At 44.9% G+C, this 19210-nt stretch overlaps 1 long non-coding RNA gene across 1 annotated transcript in view; it reads left to right on the top strand.

Annotated features, from left to right (window-relative positions):
- Nucleotides 1-17395, top strand: part of LOC149970704 (uncharacterized) — a 193236-nt gene extending 175841 nt beyond the window's left edge. The window contains exon 3 of the long non-coding RNA XR_016492932.1: nt 17371-17395. This is a non-coding gene — a long non-coding RNA (uncharacterized LOC149970704). The remainder of the gene's footprint in view (nt 1-17370) is intronic.
- The last annotated feature ends 1815 nt before the right edge of the window (nt 17396-19210 follow it).

The raw sequence follows: 19210 nt of genomic DNA on the forward strand, positions 1-19210 counted from the left end.
CTTTTCTCCCCCGCTTTCCCCCAGCTGTCCCTTGTCTCCTCTAACTACCCATTCACCCCGTTCCCCACCTGTTCCCTTTTTCCCTCTGATTAGGTCCCTATATCTCTCTCTGTTTCTGCTCCTGTCCTTGTCGGATTCTTGTTTGTTTGTTTGTGTCATTCATGCCTGAACCAGACCATCGTCGTGTTACTGTAACCTTGTCCTGTCCTGTCGGAATCTGCCTGTCCGTCTGAGCCTACGTTTTGTTAATTCGCTTTTGGGTCCTCATTCACGCACCTTAACAGAAGAATCCGACCAAGAATGGACCCAGCGACTTCGGATCCTCTCCACTCAGCCGTCGAGATCCAGGGAGCGATGCTAGGCAGACACGAGCAGGAATTGTCTGCTGCTCGACATGCCGTTGAGACCCTGGCCACCCAAGTCTCCAACCTCACAGAACAGGTTCACCATCTCCGCCTCGATCCACCGGCCACTTCCAGGGCTTTCGAATCTCCGGAGCCCAGAATCAATAACCCGCCGTGTTACTCTGGGGAGCCCACTGAATGCCGCTCGTTCCTCACCCAGTGTGATATTGTGTTTTCTCTCCAGCCCAACACTTACGCCAGGAGCACTGCTCGTGTCGCCTACGTCATATCTCTCCTTACTGGACGGGCTCGTGAGTGGGGCACGGCAATCTGGGAGGCAAGGGCTGAGTGTACTAACCAGTATCAGGACTTTAAGGAGGAGATGATACGGGTTTTTGATCGATCTGTTTTTGGGGAGGAGGCTTCCAGGGCCCTGTCTTCCCTATGTCAAGGCAATCGATCCATAACAGACTACTCTATTGAGTTTCGCACTCTTGCTGCCTCCAGTGGCTGGAACGAGCCGGCTTTGCTCGCTCGTCTTCTGGAGGGTCTCCGCGCAGAGGTAAAGGATGAGATTCTCTCCCGGGAGGTTCCTTCCAGCGTGGATTCCTTGATTGAACTCGCTATTCGCATTGAGCGACGGGTTGATCTTCGTCACCGAGCTCGTGGAAAGGAGCTCGCGTTCTCCGTTGCCCCCCTCTCCGCATCACTACCATCTTCCTCTGCCGGCTCGGGAGCTGAGCCTATGCAGCTGGGAGGTATCCGCATCTCGACTAAGGAGAGGGAACGGAGAATCACCAACCGCCTCTGTCTCTATTGCGGTTCTGCTGGTCATTTTGTCACTTCATGTCCAGTAAAAGCCAGAGCTCATCAGTAAGCGGAGGGCTACTGGTGAGCGCTACTACTCCTGTCTCTCCTTCAAGATCCTGCACTACCTTGTCGGTCCATCTACGCTGGACCGGTTCGTCAGCTTCCTGCAGTGCCTTAATAGACTCTGGGGCGGAGGGCTGTTTTATGGACGAGACCTGGGCTCGGGAACATGACATTCCTCTCAGACAGTTAAGGGAGTCCACTGCCTTGTTCGCCCTGGATGGTAGTCCTCTCCCCAGGATTCAGCGTGAGACGCTACCTTTAACCCTCACTGTTTCTGGTAATCATAGCGAAACCATTTCTTTTTTGATTTTTCGTTCACCTTTTACACCTGTTGTTTTGGGCCATCCCTGGCTAGTTTGTCATAATCCTTCCATTAATTGGTCTAGTAATTCTATCCTCTCCTGGAACGTCTCTTGTCATGTGAAATGTTTAATGTCTGCTATCCCTCCTGTTTCCTCTGTCTCTTCTTCACAGGAGGAGCCTGGTGATTTGACAGGGGTGCCGGAGGAATATCACGATCTGCGCACGGTGTTCAGTCGGTCCAGGGCCACCTCTCTTCCTCCACACCGGTCGTATGATTGTAGTATTGATCTCCTTCCGGGAACCACTCCCCCCCGGGGTAGACTATACTCTCTGTCGGCCCCCGAACGTAAGGCTCTCGAGGATTATTTGTCTGTAGCTCTTGACTCCGGTACCATAGTCCCCTCCTCCTCTCCCGCCGGAGCGGGGTTTTTTTTTGTCAAGAAGAAGGACGGGTCTCTGCGCCCCTGCATAGATTATCGAGGGCTGAATGACATAACAGTTAAGAATCGTTATCCGCTTCCTCTTATGTCTTCAGCCTTCGAGATCCTGCAGGGAGCCAGGTTTTTCACTAAGTTGGACCTTCGTAACGCTTACCATCTCGTGCGCATCAGGGAGGGGGACGAGTGGAAGACGGCGTTTAACACTCCGTTAGGGCACTTTGAATACCGGGTTCTTCCTTTCGGCCTCGCTAACGCTCCAGCTGTCTTTCAGGCATTAGTCAATGATGTCCTGAGAGACATGCTGAACATCTTTGTTTTCGTTTACCTTGACGATATCCTGATTTTTTCACCGTCACTCCAGATTCATCTTCAGCACGTTCGACGTGTCCTCCAGCGCCTTTTAGAGAATTGTCTTTTTGTGAAGGCTGAGAAGTGCACTTTTCATGCCTCCTCCGTCACATTTCTCGGTTCTGTTATTTCCGCTGAAGGCATTAAGATGGATCCCGCTAAGGTCCAAGCTGTCATTGATTGGCCCGCTCCTAAGTCACGCGTCGAGCTGCAGCGCTTTCTCGGCTTCGCGAACTTCTATCGTCGTTTCATCCGTAATTTCGGTCAGGTGGCAGCTCCTCTCACAGCCCTTACTTCTGTCAAGACGTGCTTTAAGTGGTCCGTTTCCGCCCAGGGAGCTTTTGATCTCCTCAAGAATCGTTTTACATCCGCTCCTATCCTTGTTACACCTGACGTCTCTAGACAGTTCGTTGTCGAGGTTGACGCGTCAGAGGTGGGCGTGGGAGCCATTCTTTCTCAGCGCTCCCTCTCTGACGACAAGGTCCACCCATGCGCGTATTTTTCTCATCGCCTGTCCCCGTCGGAACGTAACTATGATGTGGGAAACCGCGAACTGCTCGCCATCCGGTTAGCCCTAGGCGAATGGCGACAGTGGTTGGAGGGGGCGACCGTTCCTTTTGTCGTTTGGACTGACCATAGGAACCTTGAGTACATCCGTTCTGCCAAACGTCTTAATGCGCGTCAGGCGCGTTGGGCGCTGTTTTTCGCTCGTTTCGAGTTCGTGATTTCTTATCGTCCGGGCTCTAAGAACACCAAGCCTGATGCTTTATCTCGTCTCTTCAGTTCTTCAGTAGCCTCCACTGACCCCGAGGGGATTCTCCCTGAGGGGCGTGTTGTCGGGTTGACTGTCTGGGGAATTGAGAGGCAGGTAAAGCAAGCGCTCACTCACACTCCGTCGCCGCGCGCTTGTCCTAGGAACCTTCTTTTCGTTCCCGTTCCTACTCGTCTGGCCGTTCTTCAGTGGGCTCACTCTGCCAAGTTAGCCGGCCACCCTGGCGTTCGGGGTACGCTTGCTTCCATTCGCCAGCGTTTTTGGTGGCCCACCCGGGAGCATGACACGCGTCGTTTCGTGGCTGCTTGTTCGGTCTGCGTGCAGACTAAGTCCGGTAACTCCCCTCCTGCCGGCCGTCTCAGGCCGCTTCCCATTCCCTCTCGACCGTGGTCTCACATCGCCTTAGATTTTGTCACCGGACTGCCTTCGTCAGCGGGGAAGACTGTTATTCTTACGGTTGTCGATAGGTTCTCTAAGGCGGCTCATTTCATTCCCCTTGCTAAGCTTCCTTCTGCTAAAGAGACGGCACAAATCATCATCGAGAATGTTTTCAGAATTCATGGCCTTCCGTCAGACGTCGTTTCGGACAGAGGTCCGCAATTCACGTCTCAATTTTGGAGGGAGTTTTGTCGTTTGATTGGGGCTTCCGTCAGTCTCTCTTCCGGCTTTCACCCCCAGTCTAACGGTCAAGCAGAACGGGCCAATCAGACTATTGGTCGCATCTTACGCAGTCTTTCTTTTCGCAACCCTGCGTCTTGGTCAGAACAGCTCCCCTGGGCAGAATACGCCCACAACTCGCTTCCTTCGTCTGCAACCGGGCTATCTCCTTTTCAGAGTAGCCTCGGGTACCAGCCTCCGCTGTTCTCATCTCAGTTCGCCGAGTCCAGCGTCCCCTCCGCTCAGGCTTTTGTCCAACGTTGCGAGCGCACCTGGAAGAGGGTCAGGTCTGCACTTTGCCGTTATAGGACGCAGACTGTGAGGGCTGCTAATAAGCGTAGAACTAAGAGTCCTAGATATTGTCGCGGTCAGAGAGTTTGGCTCTCCACTCAGAACCTTCCCCTTAAGACGGCGTCTCGCAAGTTGACCCCGCGGTTCATTGGTCCGTTCCGTATTTCTCGGGTCATTAATCCTGTCGCAGTGCGACTTCTTCTTCCGCGATACCTTCGTCGCGTCCACCCGGTCTTCCATGTCTCTTGTGTTAAGCCCGTTCTTCGCGCCCCCGCTCGTCTTCCCCCCCCCCCCCCCATCCTTGTCGAGGGCGCACCCATCTACAGGGTCCGCAGGATTTTGGACATGCGTCCTCGGGGCCGTGGTCACCAGTACCTTGTTGATTGGGAGGGGTACGGTCCGGAGGAGAGGAGTTGGGTTCCCTCTCGGGACGTGCTGGACCGTGCGCTGATCGAGGATTTCCTCCGTTGCCGCCAGGTTTCCTCCTCGAGTGCGCCAGGAGGCGCTCGGTGAGTGGGGGGGTACTGTCATGTTGTCTTGTCTCTGTCCTTTCCCTTCACCCTGTCTCCCTCTGCTGGTCGTGTCAGGTTACCTTTTCTCCCCCGCTTTCCCCCAGCTGTCCCTTGTCTCCTCTAACTACCCATTCACCCCGTTCCCCACCTGTTCCCTTTTTCCCTCTGATTAGGTCCCTATATCTCTCTCTGTTTCTGCTCCTGTCCTTGTCGGATTCTTGTTTGTTTGTTTGTGTCATTCATGCCTGAACCAGACCATCGTCGTGTTACTGTAACCTTGTCCTGTCCTGTCGGAATCTGCCTGTCCGTCTGAGCCTACGTTTTGTTAATTCGCTTTTGGGTCCTCATTCACGCACCTTAACAATGTCAGTTTCTAAAAGAAAGCCCAATAGTAAATTTGATCACATTTGTGGGTTGTGGGCAGGATGTTTCAAACAAAAAATGCATGCCGCTTAAATCGACTGCCAAACACTGGCCGACCAAATCTGTATGATCGGTTGTCTATTTGAACTATTTAAAAGTCAATTCTTCAACCCACACTTCTAAATGTGAAATATGATTGTGTTTCGATCTCCTGTCTTGGTATTGACTCTGAGATTATATAGGCTACAGTATGTCACGCTCCTATCTCACAGCAATACTGTAGGCTACCTGTACTGTGTAGGCTACTGGTTTATTTACTTGCCAGCGTGCTTGGCTATTGAATGAGTGATGGACAAATGGTAGGCTAATATTTGTTGTGTAGCAGGAATAAACCAGTCAAGTCAAAGAAACATATTAGGCTACGTGCATGCTGCTAAACCATCCAAATTCCTTACCAACGGCAGATGCGCCTGTTTTCATGTTTTTATTAGCTTACCGTGATTATAATTGCTGTGCGTCACACACCTCCATTTCCCCCAGAATAACAGCATTTGCTTGTAGTTCTTCAACCACTAGAAGTTGTGCTTACACATGGTCTGAGCTGTGCATGGAGATAGGCACACTTTCCCAAAATGGAGAAATACCAACCTTTGAGGGAAACTGGCACACGCAAGGTCAAGGCCTCATGTCCACCAGATGTATTAAACTCTTTGTGTTCCGGTGGAAGTCGTTCACGGTCAATGGAGCGACTCTACCTCGGGGATGCTAGGCTGCGGTGCGTTCTGTTCAACTCGTGCATTACTTTACCCTGCTGTGGTACAAACGGAAGTACACACACAGACTAGTTGAAAAGTGAGGCACATGTGCATCATGTACGGAAAATGTGGGCTAGACATCTAAAAATAATATGCATCTGCTGGACGTCGGGCATTAGAGTATTTTTGTCCACAAACATCTTTGATACATTTACGTTTGAGGCCCCTGGCTTTTGCCCTGTGGTGCCGAACGTCAGAATTCTGAACGTCTTTCTGGCATCCATTTCACCCTCTGAGGACTGGTGACATTAGCAACACACCCACAACCTTATACACACGCAAACACACTTTGGTGCCATAATGGAGTAATTATCATTTCTCTCAGATCAGCTCTGTGTGCAATTTGCATTTTTAATTAGCTGCTGCTTTCCAAGAGCTTTGAAGCATGAAGCGAGCCATACACCAGAAACACACACACACACACACACACACACACACACACACACACACACACACACACACACACACACACACACACACACACACACACACACACACACACACACACACACACACACACACACACACGATTAATCAGTGTATGGAACAGATATGATTTGCATATTTGAGCAGCTCCATGTTGCATGCATTGTGACATCACCAAAAATAACCTTTGCTAAAATGATGCTTGATTTCATGAATCTGTGCATTATGATGTCATAAGAACCCTTCAGTAGCCAGGATACAAGTTCCACAATGATGTCACAATGTCCCAATTGTTGCATCGTAATGTTCAGATTCTGGATTTCAGTATTCATCACAATGTCAGAACAACCATATATATATATATTTTTTAAATACAGTTTACTATGGAATACTATAGTACTTACTATAGAGTTCTGTGGTAAACTGTAGTATACTGTAGAATACTATAGTAATTATTATTATTCAACTTCTATGGCACTTTGCATTACAAAAATAATTTCAAAGCGCATAAAAAAGGGAGACAACCAAGACTCAAATAAAACAGATACTTTAATGATAAGAGTAGGTCTGGACTCCGATTTTCAGCCGGAGTTGAAAGATTTGAATGTTTCAAGCCTCCAACAGATGGAGCTATAGTCAATAGGGCTTGAGCAGAGGGAGGCCAACAGGGAGAGACGAGCCAATACAGGGGGAGATGAGCCTCTCCATCGCCGTCCCCGCCATCCGACTGCGACTTCTCCTTAGCCGTGGACTCTGGTCTTGTAGAATGAGATGAATTTAGTTTTTGAGCTGTTCACTCACTCAGCATTATGATGAAAGCCTGCTCAGAACTTCGGAGGATACCTCCAGACCGATGTCAGCTCGCCATGCATTGTAGTCCTCCTCATTTAGTTCAGGAGACTGCAGAAACAACAAAAAAATAAGGCTGATGTATTCAAATCAAAATACACTCGCTAGCTAGCTTGATAGCATCACTAGCTAGCTATCTTTAGAAAGCTGATTTGCCATTCATTCACTGGAATTAAACCAGACCAGATCTATACACATTTGGCTATTCAAAACCAAAAATAAAGTAAGAAGATTCTTACAAAAAACACGTACAAGTGATTAAATATTTACAAAATATACAGGAACTCTCTGCTTGGGAAACCTCACACACTATATACTACACTATATACTACACTGTATACGCACTGGATACTACACACCAGTGACGGTCAGTGTCCCTCTTAAAACTTATTCGGGATCGGTGTCCCGTCCACGGGACAGTTGAGCTAACGTATGCTAATGCAATTAAACATTTCCCAGGACATAGACATACCTGATGTTGGCAGAAAGCTTACATTTTTGTTAAACTGCACTGCCCAAAAATGCCTAATTGGTTTATTAATACATTTTCAAGTTCATAACTGCGCTTTCACTGTAATAGCTACTGAAAATTGGACAGCACAGTTAGATTAACAAGAATGTAAGCTTTGTGCCAATATCAGATGTGTCTATGTCCTGGGAAATGTTCTTGTTACGTACAACCTCATGCTAATCGCATTAGCCTACATTAGGGCAACCGTCCCTCGGGGGACCCACCGATCCTGAAAAGAGGTTTTAAGATGAGGGAGGAAGATTCATTTTCTTCATGAGCATGGCCTTATTTCTATTACAGCATATTGGATGACTGTCATTCATATTCTATTCACCCAGTTCATTGTAACAGCGATAGGTTTAGGCTACTACATGATACTCTAATTTTCTGTATACCCATAATGAGGTTGCTACAACCTAGCCTATACATTAAAGTTTACAACTTAGGTGATCACAATTTGTGGTGACAAACAGTGACACATGGACAGACAGTGAGACATTCAATACCGCCTTGCATGCTCTTGCCTGCATCTAGCTGATATAGGGTGCAAACATTAGTCGCGTCAACTCCCTATCCGGCGCTTGACGTCACCAGTTTATTCATTATTACGCACACCTGCCACCATCGTTATGAGCCTCATGAGACTCACCTGGACTTCATCGCCTTCCTGATTACCTCCCCTATATCTGTCACTCCCTTTGGTTCTTTCCCCAGGCATTATTTACTCTGTTTCATGTCTGTACGCTTCTCGTGTTTAGTACTACACTCTATTTATTATTACATTTGCACTCCCTGTACTTATTTCCCCGACTCCCACATTACATTAGTCCAACAGTTGCAAACAAGAGTTTCTATCAGACAAATTCAGGTATGTTTATCCCCTTTTAGTTCCGTTTGCTTCCGTTTAAGAAATGTTTTTCAAAATGACTGTGTAAGTCTATGGAAGGGAACCATGAGCCTCCTAAGTATTGTACAGAAGTCAATGTCCCAGAAGAGGATGGAAGCTAGCCGCCCTCCGGCTACACCATGGTGCTACCCTACAGAGTGCTGTTGAGGCTTCTGTAGACCTTCATTGCAAAATACTGTATTTTCATAAATTATTTGGTGACGTGATTATATTTATTTCATCTAAAAACGATATCTTCATGTTTTGCAAATGTATTTTTCATGAAATTCACTGAGGATGGTCCTCCCCTTCCTCCTCTCAGGACCCTCCACTGCTAACATGTAGAATTAGTATATAATTTTGCAGTATACTGTGGAATACTACAGTATTATGCACACAAAAAAAAATCACTGTAGTAAATACTACAGAAATGTCTGCAAAAACACTACAGTCCGCAGAAACGCTACATTGTTTTAACTATAGTATTTACTTTGTATACATCCTGCCCATTCCCTTCTCCCATATCCTAATTTGTGCCATCCGTAAATGAGAAACCCTACATGTCAAATATAGACAATATATTGTGTTCCCTACAGGTTATAGAAAAGAGCAGAAGATCTGAACTCTCCATTCAGAACCTTGTCCTACCTACCTACCTACAGGTTATGGAACATTTGAGTATTTATCCATTAGGTTTCTTAAAGGAACAAGCCCCCGACTTCTATGTCAAAAACAATACAACAGAAACACTTTAGTAAACACTAAAGTAAAGAGTATTAGAGTATACTACAGTATAATAAATATGACAGTATACTGCAGAAACACTAGAGTAAATACTACAGTATAGTACATCTTTTTTTACTACAGTATTTATACTATTGTAAACTGTAAATACTACAGTAAAGTTCTCAAAAACACTGCAGTGAATAATATAGTATTCTTACCATAGTATACACCAGGGGTGTCAAACTCATTCCATGGAGGGCCTAGTGTCTGCAGGTTTTTTAACATTTTTATTTCAATTGAGACCTAGACAACCAGTTGAGGGGAGTTTCTTACTAATTAGTGACCTTATTTCACCAAAGCACAAGGGAGGAGCGAAAATCCGCACTCACTCAGCCCTCCGTGGAATGAGTTTGACACGTGATTTACAGTATTGTCACACCCAGATCTGTTTCACCTGTCTTTGTGATTGTCTCCACCCCCTTCCAGGTGTCGCCCATCTTCCCCACTATCCCCTGTGTATTTATACCTGTGTTCTCTGTTTGTCTGTTGCCAGTTTGTTTTGTTCATTCATACCTACCAGTGTTTTCCCCCTTGCTCCTGTCCGATCTATAGTGCCTGTTTTCTAATTTTCCCGGGTTTTGACCTTTCTGCCTGCCCTGACCCTGAGCCTGCCTGTCCGTGTTTGATTTAATAAACTTTTGTTACTTCGACATTGTCTGCACCTGCGTCTTACCTTCAAACGTGTTAGTATAGCATTTTTTTTATGTGGGAGTGCCATCACTATTGAGCATTGTGATGTCTCAATAACAGCTTTGACAGCTAGTGTTGGTACTGAGATTTTATACCTGCTCACAACAGTTTTTGGTGCCTTTTCATTCTATATCGAAAAAGTTTCTAGCCCCTAGCATATAAGTCTTGTGAGAGGACTACACACACGCACGCGCACACATATACACACACACACACACACACACACACACACACACACACACACACACACACACACACACACACACACACACACACAGCCTGCGAGTAGGCTGCAGGGGAAATCACAGAAGCATGAAATTATTCTCTTATCATGTCATCTGTCTGAATATATATTTCCCCCTCAACTTGCAGTAGCAGGTAGGTGTGAGTGTGTGTGTGCTCACTGTGACTCATGTGTTTGTTGATTCAAACATGCGCTCTGTCCATCTGTCTCTCACACTAGACAGAGCGTGAATTATACCGTGACATTCAGGGGGAGGGTTTTTTCTTCCCACAGCACCTCCTATTAAATGTTTTTATGAGCCTAGCGGTATAAAGACATGTAATTTAACGTTAAAACATTTGATTACCTTCATCTGTGGCACGAACATTAACAGTCATGATGTTTTCATCTGATTGTCAAACAAATCACTTCAAAAACGAGTCTACCTGCGCGCTCCAAAAATAGTTCCAGCATCCGTATGGATAAATGGAAAGAGGTATGTTACAAAACATCAAGTGTTGTAACATTCAGCGATTGCCATTAGGTCTACACTCTTGTAGCCTGAATTAACTGATTGCATCTTGCTGACAAGGGACCTTTTTTGTAGAAAGAGAAACCGGGACACCTGAAAAGGGGTTGAAATATAGGACTGTCCCTCAATGAAAAGTGCAGCCACATGGGGGGGGGAAATGGTTTTAACAATGAGACAGACGGGTGTTCGTTTCATTTGGAATAAGGTTATTCTTTCATATTTACCACTGTAGCAGTACAAATAGCATTTTAAACAAATAGGAGAATGGTTCAATTAACCTATACCATGCCTTTCAGGCTCCAGTATTCATGTGAAATTATCCTAAAAGCTAGGGGTCATCCCTTTCTGTGGACCTGCCTCTCTCATGCTTACTGTTAGCTTGACAATGCATATTTTGTTTCTTTGCAACAAGACTGATATTATCCTTTCCTACCCTTTGCACACGTATTGACACAGAACACACACACACACACAGACGGTTAAGGAGCATGGCAGTAAGTGGTGGTATCCCCAAGGGAGCATTTAGTATCAGCTGCCTCATTAAGGACCAAAGTGCGTGTGTGTGTGTGTGTGTGTGTGTATGTGCAGCTGATCTTTGAAAGGCTGTGGAGACACACATAAATCATCTAATGTGCCTCTGTCTAGCTCCTCAACCCTGTCTTGAGCTGAACCTGCTGCAAACTGACAGCGCTTCACATGACTCACCTGGGGCTTTACCTCTCAGTCAAACAGAGTGACGAGAAGACTATTTTTTTAATGTAAATCTAAAGGCACATAATATTGAAATTCCACCATTTTATTTTATGCAGAATGATTTGAGTTCTGCATCTGTGGTTGGTAAATTACCTGACCTGTCACTCAAATGTGTTTACCTTCTCCAATTTGAAAGTGGCATTTATCTGTAGGCTACTATATGCCATAGATTAAGCTACCCTACAGATAAACTCCACTGCCCTGGGCTGGTGCATGTGGACATATTTTCCGGTAAGGGTCAGTTGAGTTAATTTGAAGGTATGAGTTCAGTTGCCCATGAGGTGTGATGATGGCGACAGGCGTACCTGTGAACATCACACTCGCTCCCAAGATCGAGCCCCACTCTCCTCTTGAAGACATTGCACGCTTCCTGACCTAATACCAAGCCAGCAATTTCTGCGAAGGTGACTTGTATTGTAGAATTTTGAATAAATAGTTATTTGAATGTACTCTGCCGGTTGTCCTCATCCCGTTGGAAATGTGAGACAAAATGTCCACAGGAAAGTAAACTGAATGTTCAAACTGCTGGTAGGCCTAGGCTGCCGGCTAGCAGACATTAAAACATGCCACTGTATTTATACTAGGGTGTAGCAATTAAGCGGATTCCGTTGCAAAATGTTTCATTTGTTGCCAAACGTTATTTGCAACAGAAATCATTTACCTTTTACTTTAGGAACCAAAGTGGAAGCAAACAGAGAAAACGGAACAAAAAGGTGAGGGACCCACCTGAATTTGTCCAATAGAAACTCTCTCATTGCAAAACGTTTTCCATTTGGAGTAAACCGTTTCCGTTACAAAACGTTTTGCAACAGGCAAAACATTTTTCAACGGAATCAGACTAATTAATACACTAACTAATACACCACTGGTGTTAAACATGTGTAGGCTAGACTGTAGCTATGAAGTCTTACTCCCCATTTCCTAGTGCTAGCTATTTCATTTAATGACATTTCTCATATTCAAGATGTAGAACAATTTTATTGAGAAAGTCCTGTAAATATTATGTGATGTTATGAAGCTTCTACTTTAAAGTCTTCAGCTTATAAATGAGGTTTATGTGCACCCCTGCTTGTTGAGGCAATGGTTTTGCCCAGGGAGGGGCTCAATGTTTTTCTAGGCCTACCTGGCTTTGCCCCAGATCAGAAATAACCTTTGCAGGAGTGGTAACCAGTCACCAGTAACAGAGGAAGATATGATGAAATTAAACCCAACCCCGACTCTGGTCCACACCCACCAAACTGTAAACCTGGTCAATCCCTCCATTCCATCACCCCTGTCGTAATTGATAACTTTCACCAAAACACCTTCAACAACGACAGCAAAATAACACAAGAGATCATGCAACGCAAAGCTAATAGTTTATTGTCAAAACTGATTCATCTGAGGAGGAGGGATCCTTGTATTTACAAAAGACATCCCATCACTGAACAGGCACCTCACTCCCAGGCCTGAGGACACTTTCGCTGGGTCACAATTATCATGCCGTCTAGCCCAGCAGAGGAGGGATGGATACCCACAGGAGAGGCTGACGAAAGAAGTCATCATCAAAGAGCTCGTCACCTCAATCCCAGTTGAAGACATCAGCACAGAGTTGGGAAAAGAAAAACAGGATTATCAGCAGTCAAACACAACTCCCCACCACTTTCATAAGAATCCACCTTTTCAAAGCAGGACACTCCATCAAACTCCTCCACGAAGGCTTCTACAGAGTGGAAAAGGCAAACTCACCTCCCGCAGTCCAGCAATGTTTTAAAGTTTAACCACATCTCCACCCAGTGAAAAAAACAGTTGAGGAGTCTGTGATTTCGGGAGAACCATCACCATAAAGAGTGCACAAAAGACAAAGACACTAAATGTGCTAATTGTAGAGGAGGGCTTTCCTCAGCCTCAAGGAGCTGCCCCACCTACATAGCCCTCACCACCACCACAAACCAACCCAGAACATCAAACATTCACAGCTCCCAGCCTCTCAGAGGAACCAACAACCTCACTCACCTACAGGAGGAGCTGAAACATCTGCTCATGTGAGGAAATCCATTTGAAAATATCTGGAGTGAGGACGTTTATCAAATCATTTCTGGGTATCAATTAAGTAACTTACTTACAATTAAGTAACTTGTGATTGTTTGAAATGAAAGTGGTTGAAAATAAACCAAAATTGCATCTTAGCAAAGAGCAATATTCAAGCAATAATTTTGCTAGGACTATCTGGGAGTGGTCTGAGTGGGGAGGGCAAAACTGAAAACTAGATGTGATTTGCATTGAGGTTTGGAACTCTCTTTCTTACTGTTCTATTAATTAATTTACCACCTGGAGATGTCACCACTCACTGGGCATAGACTCCAATTCAATGTCTATTACGCGTGTGTGATTAAACCAGTGTGTGCACAGTGGGCGTGAACACCAAAACTCCATCCTACCAAAACAGAAAGAATTTTCAAGAGGCCTTTTCACACAGGTCTTACACTTGAAGGGCATTATCATCACCTTCAAAATTTCACAGTATTATTCCAACCTCATAGTCTGGAAATATACACTCAGTGGCCTGTATACACTCAATGGTTCGCTCCCACAGATAGGTAGTCATCTGGCCACGGCTTGCTATTTAAAGCAGGCAGACAGGCATTCAGTTACTGTTTGATTGAGCGTTAGAACAGGCAAAACGAGTGACCTAAGCGACTTTGAGTGTGGTATAATCATTGGGTGCCAGGTTCCGCCGGTTCCAGTATCTCAGAAGCCTCCGGTGCTTTTCAAGCACGAAAGTGTCCAGAGTTTACCGAGAATGGAGCGACAAACAAACAACATCCAGTCAGCGGCAGTCCAGTGGGCAAAAACAGCTCGTTGATGAGAGAGGTTGAAGGAGAATGATAAGAATCAAGCAAGCTAACAGTGGTCTGCGGAACGACATCGTGGAATGCACAACTCGTCGGTCCTTGCCACGGATGGGCTTATTGCAGTAGACGACCACACCGGGTTCCACTCCTATCAGCTAAAAACAAGAAGAAGAGGCTGCAGTGGGCAAGCAATCACCAACTCTGGAGAATTAAGGAGTGGAAAAACACCACCTGGTCTGACAAGTCCTTGTTCCTGTTGCGTCATGCTGATGGCAGAGTCAAGATTTGGTGTGAGCAACATGACTACATGGCCCCATCCTGCCTGGTATCAACGGTACAGGCTGGTGGTGGTGGTGTAATGGTGTGGAGAGTGTTTTCCTGGCACATGTTAGGTCCCTTGAGACCAATTGAGCAACGTTTCCATGCCCTGAAAAATTCAGGCTGTTCTGGAGGCAAAGAGGGGTCTGACCCAGTACTAGATAAGCTAGCACTGAGTGTATATAAAAACACAGGAAAATCTCATTTTTGACTGCACTGGGCCTTTGAACAAACCAACTTTTAAACCCTTTAATACCAGTTTTTCCATCTACTTTTAATCCACCCAAGTCTCTTACCGTGTTTTGGATGTGGATCCAACTTTTCTCTGACCTTTTACATTTCATTTTTTCATCGTCATCTTTTTTCAAACATTGGCTAAGCAGCAGACAGGCTGTACTGGCTACACGCTTTGGCTGCCCAGAGTTGGAACAGCTGCTCTAGCGAATTTCAATCATGTACTGTCTATGAAATAATGGAGTGCTCAACCACTCAGGCTATGATATGGTAGCATAATTATACATATTACAGAGAGAAGGTTGTAGACTACATCCTAAACTAGCCTACAAAATATATTTATTTTTGGAATGTTCCTTCAAATAGACGCAGGGTTTTTATTTCGGCTGTTCAGAAATATGAGGCAGAGACGATCATCATGGCAATCAAATTGGTTGAGGGTTCGCAAGAGGGTGAGTAAAGAGAGAAACGTGAAGAGAGGGGGAGATTGAGCAAAAGATATGTAAGAAAATCACTGAGGAGCCTCCACTGGCCAAAATCTTGGATTGTAAAGAACTGACAGGTTGTGCCGAAGAAGTAAGAGAGTGTCACGACTTCCGGGTCCTCTCCTTGTTCGGGCGGCACTCTGCGCTTGGCGTCGCCGGTCTTCTAGCCATCGTCGATCCACTTTTCATTTTCCATTTGTTTTGTCTTGTTTGTTCCACACACCTGGTTTCAATTCCCTCATTTACGTGTTGTGTATTTAACCCTCTGTTCCCCCCATGTCTTTGTGTAGGATTGTTTATTGTAGTGCTTGTGCACGTTCCCCGTGAGCACACGGCGGGTTATTTTTGTGCCCATTTATCTTGTTGTTCTGGATGCCGTTGGTTTTTCTTAATAAATCTCTGGTTATTACCCAGTTCTGCTCTCCTGCGCCTGACTTCTCTGCCGCCAATTACGCACCCTGCTACAGAGAGACCTAAAAAAAAACACCTCTTGAGGACTACGCTGCTAAATTTGTCAAAGTTCAGCTGGTTCTGCTGGTCTGAATGCTGTGACTGTGTCTGTGACAAATTATGCTAGGCTTGACACAGACAAATCAGCTGCTGCTGCAATCGAGGTCGGGAGAGAACTGAAAAAGATGTGGTCTACAGCTGCCAGTTAATATTTTGGCTGTATGTCGCATGAAATAGTTGGCCAATTAACACTCAATTAGGGTAGGGGTGAACACACATGACAGGCACTAATTTTGCAATTGCCTAAAAAGTAATTCGATTGGCATTTATATAACACATGAGCCAATAGACATATATTAGACATTTATGCAGTGCTTTTTATTAAATGCAAGGCATCATGTATGCTATTACAATGAAACGCTGAATTGATGCATTGTGATTGCTAAATAATCCTTATTAATCTGTTTAATGTGACTTTGGGGACTGTCTGTGGCTTTACATTGTTTATCAATGTTTATTTGCTTATGAATCTTAGTCTCTTCAGCGAGTGTTGTGACGAGTGTTGTCAGATTACATTACATATCCAACACCAAGGGAGGCTAGAAAGACCCGCCTAAAATTGTATTCGCTCATCCGAGGGCCCGTCACTTCTTGGTGGAAGGATACGCATAGCTGCGGCACTGTCAAACCAAGCACAATGCTGGAAATCTACCTGCATCCACAGCAACTAATCCCATTGTTCAATGACAAACACAGAAGTTTTTAAAATAAAATTCAATAGAAGAAAAGAGAGAGAGAGAGACTGCCAGTTCCGTAACGCTTTGGCTGTATATTTAAACAGTTAGCTAAGTCAAATCAAATCAAATCAAATTTATTTTATATAGCCCTTCGTACATCAGCTGATATCTCAAAGTGCTGTACAGAAACCCAGCCTAAAACCCCAAACAGCAAGCAATGCAGGTGAAGAAGCACGGTGGCTAGGAAAAACTCCCTAGAAAGGCCAAAACCTAGGAAGAAACCTAGAGAGGAACCAGGCTATGTGGGGTGGCCAGTCCTCTTCTGGCTGTGCCGGGTGGAGATTATAACAAAACATGGTCAAGATGTTCAAATGTTCATAAATGACCAGCATGGTCGAATAATAATAAGGCAGAATAGTTGAAACTGGAGCAGCAGCACAGTCAGGTGGACTGGGGACAGCAAGGAGTCATCATGTCAGGTATTCCTGGGGCATGGTCCTAGGGCTCAGGTCCTCCGAGAGAGAGAAAGAAAGAGAGAATTAGAGAGAGCATATGTGGGATGGCCAGTCCTCATTAAGATTAATTGTCAGATTCAACAGAAGATCTCTTTGTTTCTTGGGACCTAGAACAAGCATCTCTGTTTTGTCCGAGTTTAAAAGTAGAAAGTTTGCAGCCATCCACTTCCTTATGTCTGAAACACATTCTTCTAGCAAGGGCAATTTTGGGGCTTCACCATGTTTAATTGAAATGTACAGCTGTGTGTCATCTGCATAGCAGTGAAAGTTAACATTATGTTTTCGAATAACATCCCCAAGAGGTAAAATATATAGTGAAAACAAAAGTGGTCCTAAAACGGAACCTTGAGGAACACCGAAATTTACAGTTGATTTGTCAGAGGACAGACCATTCACAGAGACAAACTGATATCTTTCCGACAGATAAGATCTAAACCAGGCCAGAACTTGTCCGTGTAGACCAATTTGGGTTTCCAATCTCTCCAAAAGAATGTGGTGATCGATGGTATCAAAAGCAGCACTAAGGTCTAGGAGCACGAGGACAGATGCAGAGCCTCGGTCCGATGCCATTAAAATGTCATTTACCACCTTCACAAGTGCCGTCTCAGTGCTATGATGGGGTCTAAAACCAGACTGAAGCATTTCGTATACATTGTTTGTCTTCAGGAAGGCAGTGAGTTGTTGCGCAACAGCCTTTTCTAAAAATTTTGAGTGGGCAGGGGAGTACCCATGGCAGGCATTCATTTGTTATTTAGCCTAATTAGTTTGGCTTATATTACTTATATTCAGTGATTTTCTTCTTTGTCTAATATATGTTTTTATTCATTCAAAACTAGGCTGTTGCTGGGCTCAGCACAGGCAGTGTTGTCCCCTCGTCTTCTTCAGTGTTAATTTCGTCAACACTAACTCAACAACCTATTTTTCCTAAAACTATGACGTTAAGAGATGAGGCCCTGGAAAAAAATGATAACATTTACAAAGTACTTTTCATTTCAGTCGACGAGAATGTGATTAAATGAGAATTTCATGTGAGACTAATGGACATTTAATATGACATGAAGCGCCCTTTCATATTTTTTGTCGAATCATGAGCATGCATGCATGCATGCAGAATATTTCATGCAATCCTCCCATTGGCAGAATTTACATCTTTCAGTTGCGCAATTTGGTTGAGTTGATGTGCGCGGCTCTCCAACACAGCCAACAGATGGTATTGTCAGTCACTCGTCAATCTTTTGAATTGATGCGAAGCCAGGACACTTCACTTGAAACTAACCTCAACTAGAAACAATCGTGTTTACTCTCTCTCTTACTTTCATGTAGGCTTTTTTTGCTTTGATTACATCAGAAGCTTTATTTTCCTGTGTGCACTGTTGTTCATCTGTGTTGCGTAGTCGCGGTAAGAAAATGCGAGATGTAGTTGCTTTTTACAGATGGGAAAACTCACGTTATTTGTTGAATATTAGGAGTACAGTAATACTTACTAGGATTAGTAGCACAGACAACTCACCTGCTGCCTCCTCAGAGTCAAGTGCATTGGAAGTAGGAAAAAAACAGAGAGACACACTGATATTTTGGCTCAATATTATATACAGTGCCTTCGGGAAGTATTCAGACCCCTGGACTTTTTCCACATTTTGTTACTTTACAGCCTTATTCTAAACTAGATTTTTTTTAAATGTCCTCATCAATCTACACACAATACCACACAATGACAAAGAAAAACAGGTTTTAAGACATTTTTGCACATTTATAAACAATTGAAATATCACATTTACATAGGTATTCAGACCCTTTACTTAGTGCTTTGCCGAAGCATCTTTGGCATCGATTACAGCCTCTGTCAGGTTGGATGGGGAGCGTTGCTGCACAGCTATTTTTAGGTCTCTCCAGAGATGTTAGATCGGGTTCAAGTTCGGGCTCTGGCTGGGCCACTCAAGCAAATTCAGAGACTTGTCCCGAAGCCACTTCTGCGTTGTCTTGGCTGTGTGCTTAAGGTCGTTGTCCTGTTGGAAGGTGAACCTTAGCCCCAGTTTGAGATCCTGAGTTCTCTGGAGCAGGTTTTCATTAAATATATCTCTGTACACTGCTCAGTTCATCTTTGCCTCGATCCTGACTAGTCTCCCAGTCCCTACCGCTAAAAAACATCCCCACAGCATGATACTGCCACCACCATGCTTCACCGTAGGGTTGGTGCCAGGTTTGCTCCAGACGTAATGCTTGGCATTCAGGCGAGAGAGTTCAATCTTGGTTTCATCAGACC

This window comes from Oncorhynchus mykiss, chromosome 28 (genome assembly GCF_057628025.1).
Source record: "Oncorhynchus mykiss isolate SJ-2025 chromosome 28, ASM5762802v1, whole genome shotgun sequence".
In the NCBI taxonomy this organism is placed as follows: Eukaryota; Metazoa; Chordata; class Actinopteri; order Salmoniformes; family Salmonidae; genus Oncorhynchus; species Oncorhynchus mykiss.